We start from the raw sequence: 10,792 nt of genomic DNA on the forward strand, positions 1-10,792 counted from the left end.
TGAAATTTTTTTACAATATATATTGGGAATGTTTTCACTTATATAAATAACTACTGATAATATGAATTATGAAAAAAATTATTACTACCATATGTGGAATATAGTGACTTCTAAACAGATTTAAAAAAAACACCCTTACAAACCCAAAAAATGTGTATATCTGTCTTTAGAAATTAGTGTTTATATCACAACCGTGATTTGTGAATAAAGAAAAATGGTTTGTAATATCAAAATAAAAGCTTAGTCTGAAAAGGTAAAAATACGTTGGTGTTCAAAGTCATTTTGCTTTTCTTTTTCACAATGTTGGTCGAAGGGCTGTCGGCAGCTGCAGCACCTGTACCGGACGCGGCGCGCGTACCGGAGGTGTCCCGTTGGCCAGGACCGCAGCTCCCTGGCTGCCTGGACACGGGTGCTGGGAGCCTGGCGGGGTCAGTGCCCACCCAGGGAGCGCAGGTGGGGGCAGCGAGAGGGGCCGCTCTGCGTGTCTGTGTCCATGTGTGCAGGGGGCGACACTGGCAGTGGGGCCAGCCTTGGCAGCCGCTGCGCTCCAGCCAGGGCGAGGCTCAGTGCGGGGCTGGGGTGACGGTGTGCTCTCCGCGAAGGCAAGGCTTATCCAGGGTCAGGTGTGCTTTTCAGGCAACACTGCATGACGCATGAGGAAGAATTGCTTTTGCTTGTAGGAAGAGAAAAGGGCATCTTCCACACTGACCACGCTTTAATAGGACATTTTGTCTAGGAGGATCGCAGGAGTATGGAGGAGAAAGGAACCTGTAGCAGCTCAGCCAAGGGCTGCCCAGGGGCGCCCGTGCTGGGGGAGCCCTTACCAGTGATTCCGTGCCTGCTGCTCCGGGCCGGCCCCGCACCACCACCGCAGTGGGTGGGAGCTGACCCACCGGTGAGCTGTCTGCACGGACAGCTTCTGCCTGTGCACCTTCACGTACAGGGGAGGAAGGAAAGATGACCATTGCAGAAGACTCCCTGCCCAGTTTGCCATCCAAGCCCCAGGAGAGATGATGATGTACTTGTAGGTCTAGCCTTACCCATCAGTCCAGCAGGCCATGATGAGGCTGAGGAGTTTAATGTGCTGTTCATCGCGTCACGTGCATGCCGATAGAATTATGGCACTCTTCTACATGGGTCTTTGTTGTATTGTCATTTACCAGACAAAGGCAAGACATGAAGATAAGGGATTGAGTAAAGCATTTTTTGCAGTTTAGCAGCAAGGTTTACTCTAAAAAGTGCTCGGATCTTTACCTTCTGGGAAGGTAAAGAGAAGAAATCCTGATGTTTGCCAGGAATGGTGGGGAGTTGTTATGTTATGCTTAATTTCCATCTTTATATGAGCACTGAATGTTCAGGTGCATTCCCCTCCGTGCCATGCGTGAGGGGTATTGACAGTCTTGCCGTTGGTGGCTGGATGAGTAAGATGTGGACGGAGGGAAGGTGAGAAGCATATGAACGGATAACTGTGAGTGGGACACATACACACATGTGCGCAGGGAACCTGAAACACCACATAATTTTCACATGGGTGGATTCATCTGCCTGTTGTCTGGCATCATTATTTATGATTTAATGCAGTAGTGCTTCCTTTCTTGGCCAGGTAGCCAACGTGTGCTGAATTAATAAAAACTTTGTCTCTATTGAACAATAGGCCAGAGAATAAGCACAGCATCATGGGGGAAAAGGAAAGGAAAGGAAAGGAAAATGCAGTAAGCTGTTCAGGGTATTTTTTCCAATTATTTAAAGTTCTAATACAGCTTTAATTGTCTAGAAGAGATTAGATTGCATCGTTTTAGGAAATCTTAGAACTATCCATGTATACCATGTCCTGTATTATTCTTTCCTTGATCATCTCGAAGAGCACTCAGGCTGTTTATCAGCTTCCTATTTGGGTAAAATGTTAAGTTTTTAAACTAGAATTTAATATCCTTTACCTTTCTGGGAACTTTGTCTTTGTTTGAACCGCTGTTGCGCCACATTGCTGTTTCTTACCTCAAGTGCTGTTTTGCAAGGTTGACATGTTCCTATTGCCACATTATTTTTTTTTAGTTTTACAGTATGGATGTGTGAGGAAAAAAGGCTGTGCAAATGATTTCCTCCCTAAAGGAGATCTGAAATATCATCATTTTGGTAGGTGGAGGGGAGAGAAGAAGAAAAAAAAAAAAAAATATGAAAAGCCACATTGTTTCAGTAGGAAGAGAAGATTTGAGTGGGAGGTGAGATCAGAAGGGAAACAATGATTTGGGGAGGTCTTCGAAGACTGTATGAAAGCATCATCAAAAATGGTCAGCTTTCCAGTATTATAAAAGTTTAACATAATCCTTCATTTATTCCTAAAGGGCATACGCTTCATCTCTCAGTATAACACAAGCTTTATGCCAAGTCTTTCCAGGCTGGAACTTGAGTCCTTGCAACATGTAACTTGATTCACACAGCAATGGAGATGTTTGCTTTCTGTCTGAAAGGGAAATTGTTCCCTGGCCGCTTTCATGCCTCTTCAGCACTTCCCTAGTGCTCTGCATACCAATAGTTGCCTTGCAGCGCTTCGTAAAAAGCACAGTGGACACAGGCTGGGATCAAAAAGATCTGGGCAGTATATGTCAGTGTATCATCAACTTGAATCTTTTCTCTTAATGAGGTAAAGCTGAGATTAACACAGGCAGGAAAAAGATCAGAAGTACTTCTAGATCCAAGAGCTGATCCTTACTTTCTTACTTGGAAAAGAAAGGTTTTTGTTTCATGCTGGGTTGTATTTAAGTATGTGGGTACCTTTCCTGTGTCTGCACAAAAAAGGATGAGTGTAACGCAGTGGCAGGGTAGCTGAGGCAGTGATGTGACTGCCTGAGCGTCTCACCGCCTGCCTTAGCGGGCTGGGATGCAACTCCTGCCACGCAGCAAAGCAATGAAACAAGCAGATTATCCAATTCATGAAGAGCAGATACTTTGAATTCTATCCATGAAGGGTCCTAGAAACATCAATGTAATTTTAGGTGTCCAGTTAGGCAGCGTTCAGGGCCAGGAGCTCCTGTTCAGCTGTTGTTTAGCTCTTTATAGTAGATGTCAAACTTTTCAGATTCCTATCTTGTGTCCTACCAGGGTGCCCAAGGTAGGTGAGCGTGGGGGTTATGTGGTTTGCAGTTCTCAGGTAGGCAGGGGTACTAAGAATAACAGTTTTGGGTGAGAGGGGAGGTGGACGTGATTGCCCACTGAAACCATGTTCAAAAAGCACTTACAAATGTATGAGGGAGATGGCTTTAAAAATCTTCTTTTGGCTCAACTTAATACAGGAATGTTTTTTCTCAGTATGTAGCCGCCACATGTATATTGGGTCAAGTCATTCTCAGTCCTTTTGTAAAAACCTACCAATGTACATAAATAATTAGTCATTGAGAAACACTTCTTCAATATTCAGTTGGCTGGGACTGTGGCCTGGATTCCCGTCTGTGTTCTGCATCAGTCAGAGTGAAAAAGCCATGCCTCCGTGACCCCACCTCTTGCTTACCGGGGTGGAATGGCACTGAAGTGTCCTCTTTCCCGTGAGACAGGTCACCTTGTTGTAGGTTCCTGATTCAAAAATAGATTTAGAGCTGAAAATCCAAACAGGAGAAGAGCTTGTTGTGTTTGAGGTACTTCACAGCACTCCAGCCTGCTCCTCCACGCTGCTTATGGCTGGGTTTCATTGGCGTTCTGTTGGCTTTGATTTACCCCTGCGTCGCCTGGGCAGCATGCATGCCCGGCCAAGGTAATGATTCCATTCCTTAGCAAAAGGCCTGTAAGTCAGGAGTTCAGGACATAGGAAACCTGTTAAATAAAACATAAGTGAATGCAAAAATAATCATTTAATAGGCATTATGAAAGGACAGTAAACCAAACAGTTCAGTCCAATGGATGATGTATAACATCTAAACAAATATGACAACTAATTAAGGATTAGGTTCTGCATTTTGGATGACAGGCCTTCTAAAAATGAACAGTTAGGTTATGTTGGGGGGAAAAAAAAAGCTGCATTTCGCAAATGTCAGACAGACAGCTCAGTAAGCAGAAAAGCTCAGTTATCCAATTAAAATAAATGTGCAGTGTTCTCAATATAAAGAGCTAAAGCATCCTTACGCTGAGGAGTTAAGATCCTGAAATATAAGTGGAGCAAAAAGTGCTCTCTGTAAAGATTAATGTAATCTATCAAGATTAACATTTTGCATGCTGGCAAAGGCATATAGTAATGTGTTTCAGTTCCTGAAATTGGAAACATTAGACTAAGATCAGTACCAATTTAAACCCCAGGTAACCCCAAATATTGAATTGAATTCATTATTTACAACCACAATGGGCTAATAAACTTGTCCTAATGGCTTCTATGGGAAATAGATACCTACGGTAGATGCTATCCTACTTCCCATAATCCCCTCTGATACTTCATGTGAAATGTAATAACAAGTTGCATAAATGTAATTTAGAGATAGGTCTTCCACTGAAAGTAATTCCTGATTTATTCAGGAGTTTGATTCCTGTCCTAAGAAAAATTAAGGATGTTTTTGAGCACTGCAGTGTGCGTGGATGTCATGGGAGAGGCCACACAGTTTCGAGACCATGGTGGGGGACATAGTTTAACCTCTTTTTTTTGTCCTTGCTTCCCAACAGAAGGAGGTTATTGCATAACAATGGAAAGTGAGTGGTGGGAAGGGATCACAATAACAAACCAGAAACTGGGTTGCACTTTCACTGTAGGGAAGAAGAGTCCACCATCTGGACCTCCATGATGATTGTCAGCAGAGTGTATCTTTGTTTTAAGCCAGGATTTATACCTGCCCATTGGTGTAGGCCCCCAAAACAAGAGTTTCTCAGACTGGAAGCTTACAACGACACACAAATTTTCTCAAAGGATGTTCAGTTCAAGGTATTTGCCATAGAATTAAGATGAAACATACAGATTTTCTGGTGGTTTATAGAGCAGAAAGCAGAACATTATTCCTAGGAGGGAGGCTTTAGAAGCTTTACAAGGGGTATTAAAATGGGATTCAAGTTTGTGAAGTGCTTGATTTATAAAAAAAAAAAAATAATCTGTTAAATGGTGAAATGAGAGGTGAGAATCTCAGCTCTGCAATGCTTGAGAAAGCATGGAAGATCATGGCTGTAACACTCCCACCTCTCTTTGATTTTGCCTCCCACAGAATTGCCACCTTTTTTGTGAAGTGAGCAGTTGCACTTGCAAGTCTGAGTGCCTCTGCTGTCCTTACCTTTATTCTTCTAGAAGCTCCATTTCACATCTTCTTGGACACGACTTTTGATGTTGACCTGGAATGATAATGATCCAGCTTCCTATTATTTGAGAAGAGTGATGGCCTAGGGATACAGACGTTAATTTATAGATTCAGCTGGTGAACTGTGTAACTGAGGTTTCATCACAGACTTGAAAGATCTGGAGCCCTGTTGCTCCACAGTTAAAAGGCAAACAAAGTTTTTTTTGGGAAAAATGGCAAGCGAGAGGGGAAAAAATAGTTTTATCTGGGAGGCTGAAAAGCAGCTTCATTGGCAGTTTTTATTTACTGAGAATAGTGAGGGAAATATGCATGCTGCTAAAGCTGGTAAATTCTGCTGCGAGAAGTTCCTGTGGGATATCTTTAAGTTCTGATACATGTTTTTTTTTTTATTATTTTTTAATTTTTAAACATGACCTGCTGTTAGGCCATGCTATGAAAATTGAACTTTGCCCTGTCTTCAGCCAACTTTGTCCCTAAATATCTGTTTCCTATGATAAGATATCCATATCCCTAGGTGTGCGAGGACGCAGTTTGTGCACTGAGATGAAGAGGAAGGCACACATCACCACAGCGTGCTGTACCAGGCATCCACTCTGATTCCACTCTGAAATCTCTTACTTCTGGAAAATGAGAAGTGGCAACATGAATATGATAAGCAGAGCAACATGGCCTACTTTTTTATAATCTTCTTTTATAGCTTTATTCTCGGTGGCTTTGAGGGGAAGTCAATAGAGAAATCTTTTTGCCCAGTGCCAAAATAATGGAAATACATACAAATTTGTGCCCTCATTCAGTTGCCCATCTCTTTCTCATTTGGTCAGCCTGATCCTGGCACCTCTATGTAGAATATTACACCTGTGTGGATTGGGGACAGAAAAATAGAATGTCGGTACTGGAACACCCAAAGAAGCAAATCCCCAGTAAAATGAATTACTGCAAGACAATTGGAGATTTGTGAAAGTGAAAATTGGGTGTCGTACTCTTACTGAAGACCAGAAGGAATTAGGTACCATCAGATACCGTGGCTAGCCCTGCTCTGCCCAAGTCTAGTGGGAGATCTTAAGAACATTTTCATCGCATAGCAAGCTGAAGACAGGATTATTTAAAACTCCCCAAATGCTGATTGCCTTATTTTAGTGTGAATTTTCTGGTGTTTTCAAGTTGTTTCATACAAAGCATGCTTAGTGTTTTAAAAGCCACCTAAAGAGGTATGGTCCAACTTTGGCAGACACATTCACCTACATCTTTGACAAAGGATAGTTCTAAGGTCTTTTTTTTACCATGAGACATCTGCACTCTTGACACAAATTTGTAAGTTCTTCTCCCTTCTAATTTCATTCTTAAACTTAAACTTCATTTTGTTCATGATTAAAAGAGACAAAGTGGAACAGGTAAATCTATTTCAATTTAGGTGAGAGAGAAATTAAGACTTGAACTTGCTAATTATCAGATCATTTCCTAGGAATTGTATTTTATGAGGATTTGGTAGAGTGCTAGAATATTTATACATAAATGTATTATATTCACTTCTCTGGGATGATTCAAAAATCTGTACAATATCTTCTAATGCAACAGCCACTGTCTGAGTTAGTGGAAACAGCTGTCAATAAATACATTTTGCCTGGAAGTTTCTAGACCTTACATGTTGCATCTTTTTGTTGTCTTGTGAAAAGCAACCATTGCATTGCATATAATAGTGGTTGTATTTTACATCATGCAAGAATTGCCAGTTATTTTTAGACTGTGTGGTTTCTTACCCTTCTTAGAATCAGAAAGGACACAAGTGCTTATTTTGTCAACTGGCTTTAGCAGGTTACCATTCATTTTCTTCCTCACACACGAATAAAACTCTGATGCTAAGCCTTACCGTAGCGTTTTCCATTAATATCTCCTGCCTGCATATCCATGTTGTAAAAGAATGCTCACACACTGACTTTGCTGATTTTGCTCCAAAATTAACTTTGCTTTGCTCTTCCTTTTCAGTGTGTTATTAGCCAAGTAATCTGTTAACTGTGCTGTTAGCCAAGGAATCTGGATTGCTTTCTTCCTACTCATTGCAAGAATTACATTGAGAGATTTTAAAAACAACAACAAAAAAAAAAAAACCCCAAAAACAACAACAACAAAAAAACACAAAAAAAAAAGGAGTGAGAGAAAAAAAAGGGAAAAGATAAAATTTTTTGGTAGTTATGCAGGTGTGAGGAGGGAACTTAACGAGGGAAAAGAAGGCAGGTTGCTGAGTGAGAAGGTCCTAGGAATTGTAAATAAATTTAAGACTGCTAAAAGCAAAGGTCATATGGTCTCTGGTATTTATGATCATTCTGCAGAAAACCAGACAACATTAAAAGAGAAACTTTTCAATTATCTTTTGTGTAGGCACAAGCACACAAGGGTATCAATAGTGTACTTTAAGCACAGAAGGGACAATGGCTTAAAGTTTAAATTTTTTTGTGCTTTTTTTGCAGGGCTCAGCCCAGAGCCTGTAAGCATCTTAGGTGACCTGTTTTCTGTAAATTCAAAAATGGATGTCTAAAAGCAAATTGATACATTTTTTTTAAATAAGAGTTTTTTGTTGTGGTTTGTTTTTTTTTTCTTTTTAAATTAGGGAGATAGAATTTTAGGATTTTAGAGTGAGCCAAGTAAAACACTGGTTTGGGAAAGTTATGTATATTTTTTATGTGTCACAGATTAGCTTTAGCTTGCCTTGCCCATCTTATCTCATTGACCTAAGGAGCCATAGAACTAACGTGTAATTTCATTGTTAGAAAGAAGAGTTTGGAAGTCACTCAAGGTATTTACTTTTTGCTTGAAAATGCTACCAATGCAGGAGAATCCTGTCCTCCTCCCCCTCCTGCGCACGTGGCAGGAGGGAATTCTGAGCTCTTGCAGCAAACGGGCTTTGGGAAGCCACAGATTAGTTCCAATTAAACCCACCCCAGAACTGCTTCAGCCTTCCCCTGGGTTAAACTGGGGACTTGGAGTGGAACAGAGCTGAGATGGAGCTCTGGATGGTGGATCACTATTTAAGAACAGTAATGTGTTACCTCGCTAACAAAAATCAAATAAGCACACAACGTAAAATACACAAATGCCGCCATCTCAGGGTTATTAAGACATCACCATGTGTTGCCTGAGAAAGGCAGCCCAAGCCTCCAGCAGTGCCGTGCAGCACCGACGGGCGACAGCCGCTTGCACAGCGATGCGGTGTGGCAGGCGCAGGGTGCGTTACCTGCTGGGGCTGTGGCATGGCCTGATGCCTGCATGTGGGCTGGAGGTAAGGCCGCCATCCCAAGTGCTGAGTCAGGGAAGAGACCCGTGGCCATTCCTTACCGGCTGTCCTGGTAAATTAATGCTGCACAGGCAGGCCCGATGGGATTATAGCTATTCCTCTGCTATCACTGGTGCCAGTCTTTCATTAAGCCACCTGTGCAAGGGGGAACAGAGGGTGGCTAGATCTCTTCTCCCGTATTTCTGCATACAGGAATTCTCTTTCAGCCCTCAGAGATAAATCTGACCTTGAAGAAAACACAAAATTGAGGCTTTTCCCCATCCAAGTTTTATTCCTGCACATACACAGGAGAAATTAATGATTTTATTTTTTTTTCCTTATGCTTTCCTGAGCATTTTGTATAATAACCCAATTTCAGTTATTTAAGGGTAATTGAAAGCTGAATTTTCCTAGAATCTCAACTGAAAAAGCAAAGCAACTTTTCTGTGAATATGTTGATAATGTGGAGGAAAAGGACAAAGACTTATGCAGCAGAAGGAAACAGACAGTCTTGTCAGGAAGTTTTGAGGCTTAGCTCTCCAAGCCACTTTTAATTATCTTCCCTTAAATGGAAACTCGCCAGTAGCTTGTAACACACTCATAGGACACTCCTTTCTCTCATAACAATAAAAGAAGCATGTGCTAAAAAGAGAAAACAGCGCAGAAGACTTTTTACTACTAATGAAGTGCTGGGTGCCATGCCATCATTTACAACTGGCCATCCATCTTTCAGAAAGTTTAACTTAAGACTGGAAAAGCTTCAAGATGGGCCACGCAGAGGTTTGGGACATTTCCTTATGATGGGCCTCTGCAAAGCCTCTGGGACTTCCCCTTATGTATGGCATTGCTTGTGATTAAGATGGCTTTACTGGAAGTATTGCTAAAGTTTTTAAAGATTACTTCTAAAAGATAGCAGTTGTGATTGCACAGTTTTCAGTTGTAATTGCATTCCTACGGTGCAGCTTATGAAGGTCTTCTGAGACCTTATTTTTATATTTGATCCAGAAGAAGTAGTTTGCTTAAATAACTCAACTCAGTCGGCTTTTTGTTGTTTTGCCTTTTAAAGACTCTTTTTACAATTCCTAATATTAAGCTGGAGGAGACTGAGAAGATCAAACAGCAAGTAAAGATTTAAAAAAACTAACAGAGTCTGGAGCTAAGGAAAAAAATCCAACCAAACAAATAAAAGACCAAAGAAAACCTCAAAAGATTCGTGATCTCTCAGTGTATTAACCTGACTCTAAAAGGGAACTGTCCCTTTGGGCTTGTTTTTACCTAACTGTAATAGCTCGCTTGCAACAGACACCTGGGAAAAGAGGATGGCCATGCAGAGGGGCAGCCCCCAACAGCCTTGCAGAGCCATTCTTCCCTTCCCAGAGAGCGCCTCCACCAGTGCTCAAGAGTGTAATGCAAAGCCATGTTACGTGGTAACGGGGACCACTCTGGAGCCCCCTTCTCTTCCAAAAAAAAGTTCATCTGTGTTGTGAAAAGCACAAAGGCACTTGCATTTCATGTTTTGTAGCCAAGCCATGTGGCAAACCTACTCAGTCAGGTTTTAAAGCCTTTGTTCTTAGCCCCTGACTGATATATAGCACTGTGACAGGCATAAGTTTTCTCCTTATTCAGCATGAAATTAACTTGACGTGTTCAAAGAAGCAAAGCTATCAAGCTAGGATCATAATCAGCGTTAGCTTCTTCAGGGGAATCTTCACAGTCAAACAATAAAATGTAATCTGTACACGCAACGACTCCCACGAGCTCCTCTGGCCCTGCAGCAGTCGTTCCACACATGCTCCAGAGCAGACATGCTCTGGCTGCCCTTGCAAAGGGGCGAAATAAGGGACAAATAATCCTCATGCCCTCCCCCTGCCTTCCCACAGTAGCCCCAAAGTTGTCACAAGCCAGCCCAAATGCATTGTTTTAAATATGCCTGTAATGAGTAAATGCATCCATAGCCATTTGGATCTGGTATTTTAAATGTTTAAGTGCCTTTTGGGAAGCTTTTAGGCTGAAACGTTACCGTTAAGACACTGAAATATTAGTAAATCTTGCAAACGACACAAGTTCTAATGTTCCTCATTTCTGTGGTGCTGCATGCTGTGCTAATGACCCGGTGACTAGATTTTCTGCTTTTGAAAGCAGAGCTATATGCTGTAAAACTTTCATCTAAGTTGAGCTGCCTCTCTCTAATGAATTTTTTATTTGTTTACTTGTTGTTTCACTAGAATTTAAAAGTAGCAATTAAAAAAACCCAACCAACCAA

The 10,792-nt window shown here is 41.6% G+C and overlaps 1 protein-coding gene across 33 annotated transcripts in view; it reads left to right on the forward strand.

The window, feature by feature from the left end:
- RBFOX1 (RNA binding fox-1 homolog 1) overlaps window positions 1–5,060 on the forward strand; it is a 1,334,594-nt gene extending 1,329,534 nt beyond the window's left edge. For all 33 annotated transcript variants that reach the window (XM_080382970.1, XM_080382948.1, XM_080382979.1 and 30 more), the window contains one exon: window positions 1–5,060. This exon is cut by the window's left edge. The gene's annotated coding sequence lies outside the window, so the exon portion shown is untranslated.
- The last annotated feature ends 5,732 nt before the right edge of the window (window positions 5,061–10,792 follow it).

This window comes from Falco punctatus, assembly GCF_963210335.1.
Source record: "Falco punctatus genome assembly, chromosome: 4".
Taxonomy (NCBI): domain Eukaryota; kingdom Metazoa; phylum Chordata; class Aves; order Falconiformes; family Falconidae; genus Falco; species Falco punctatus.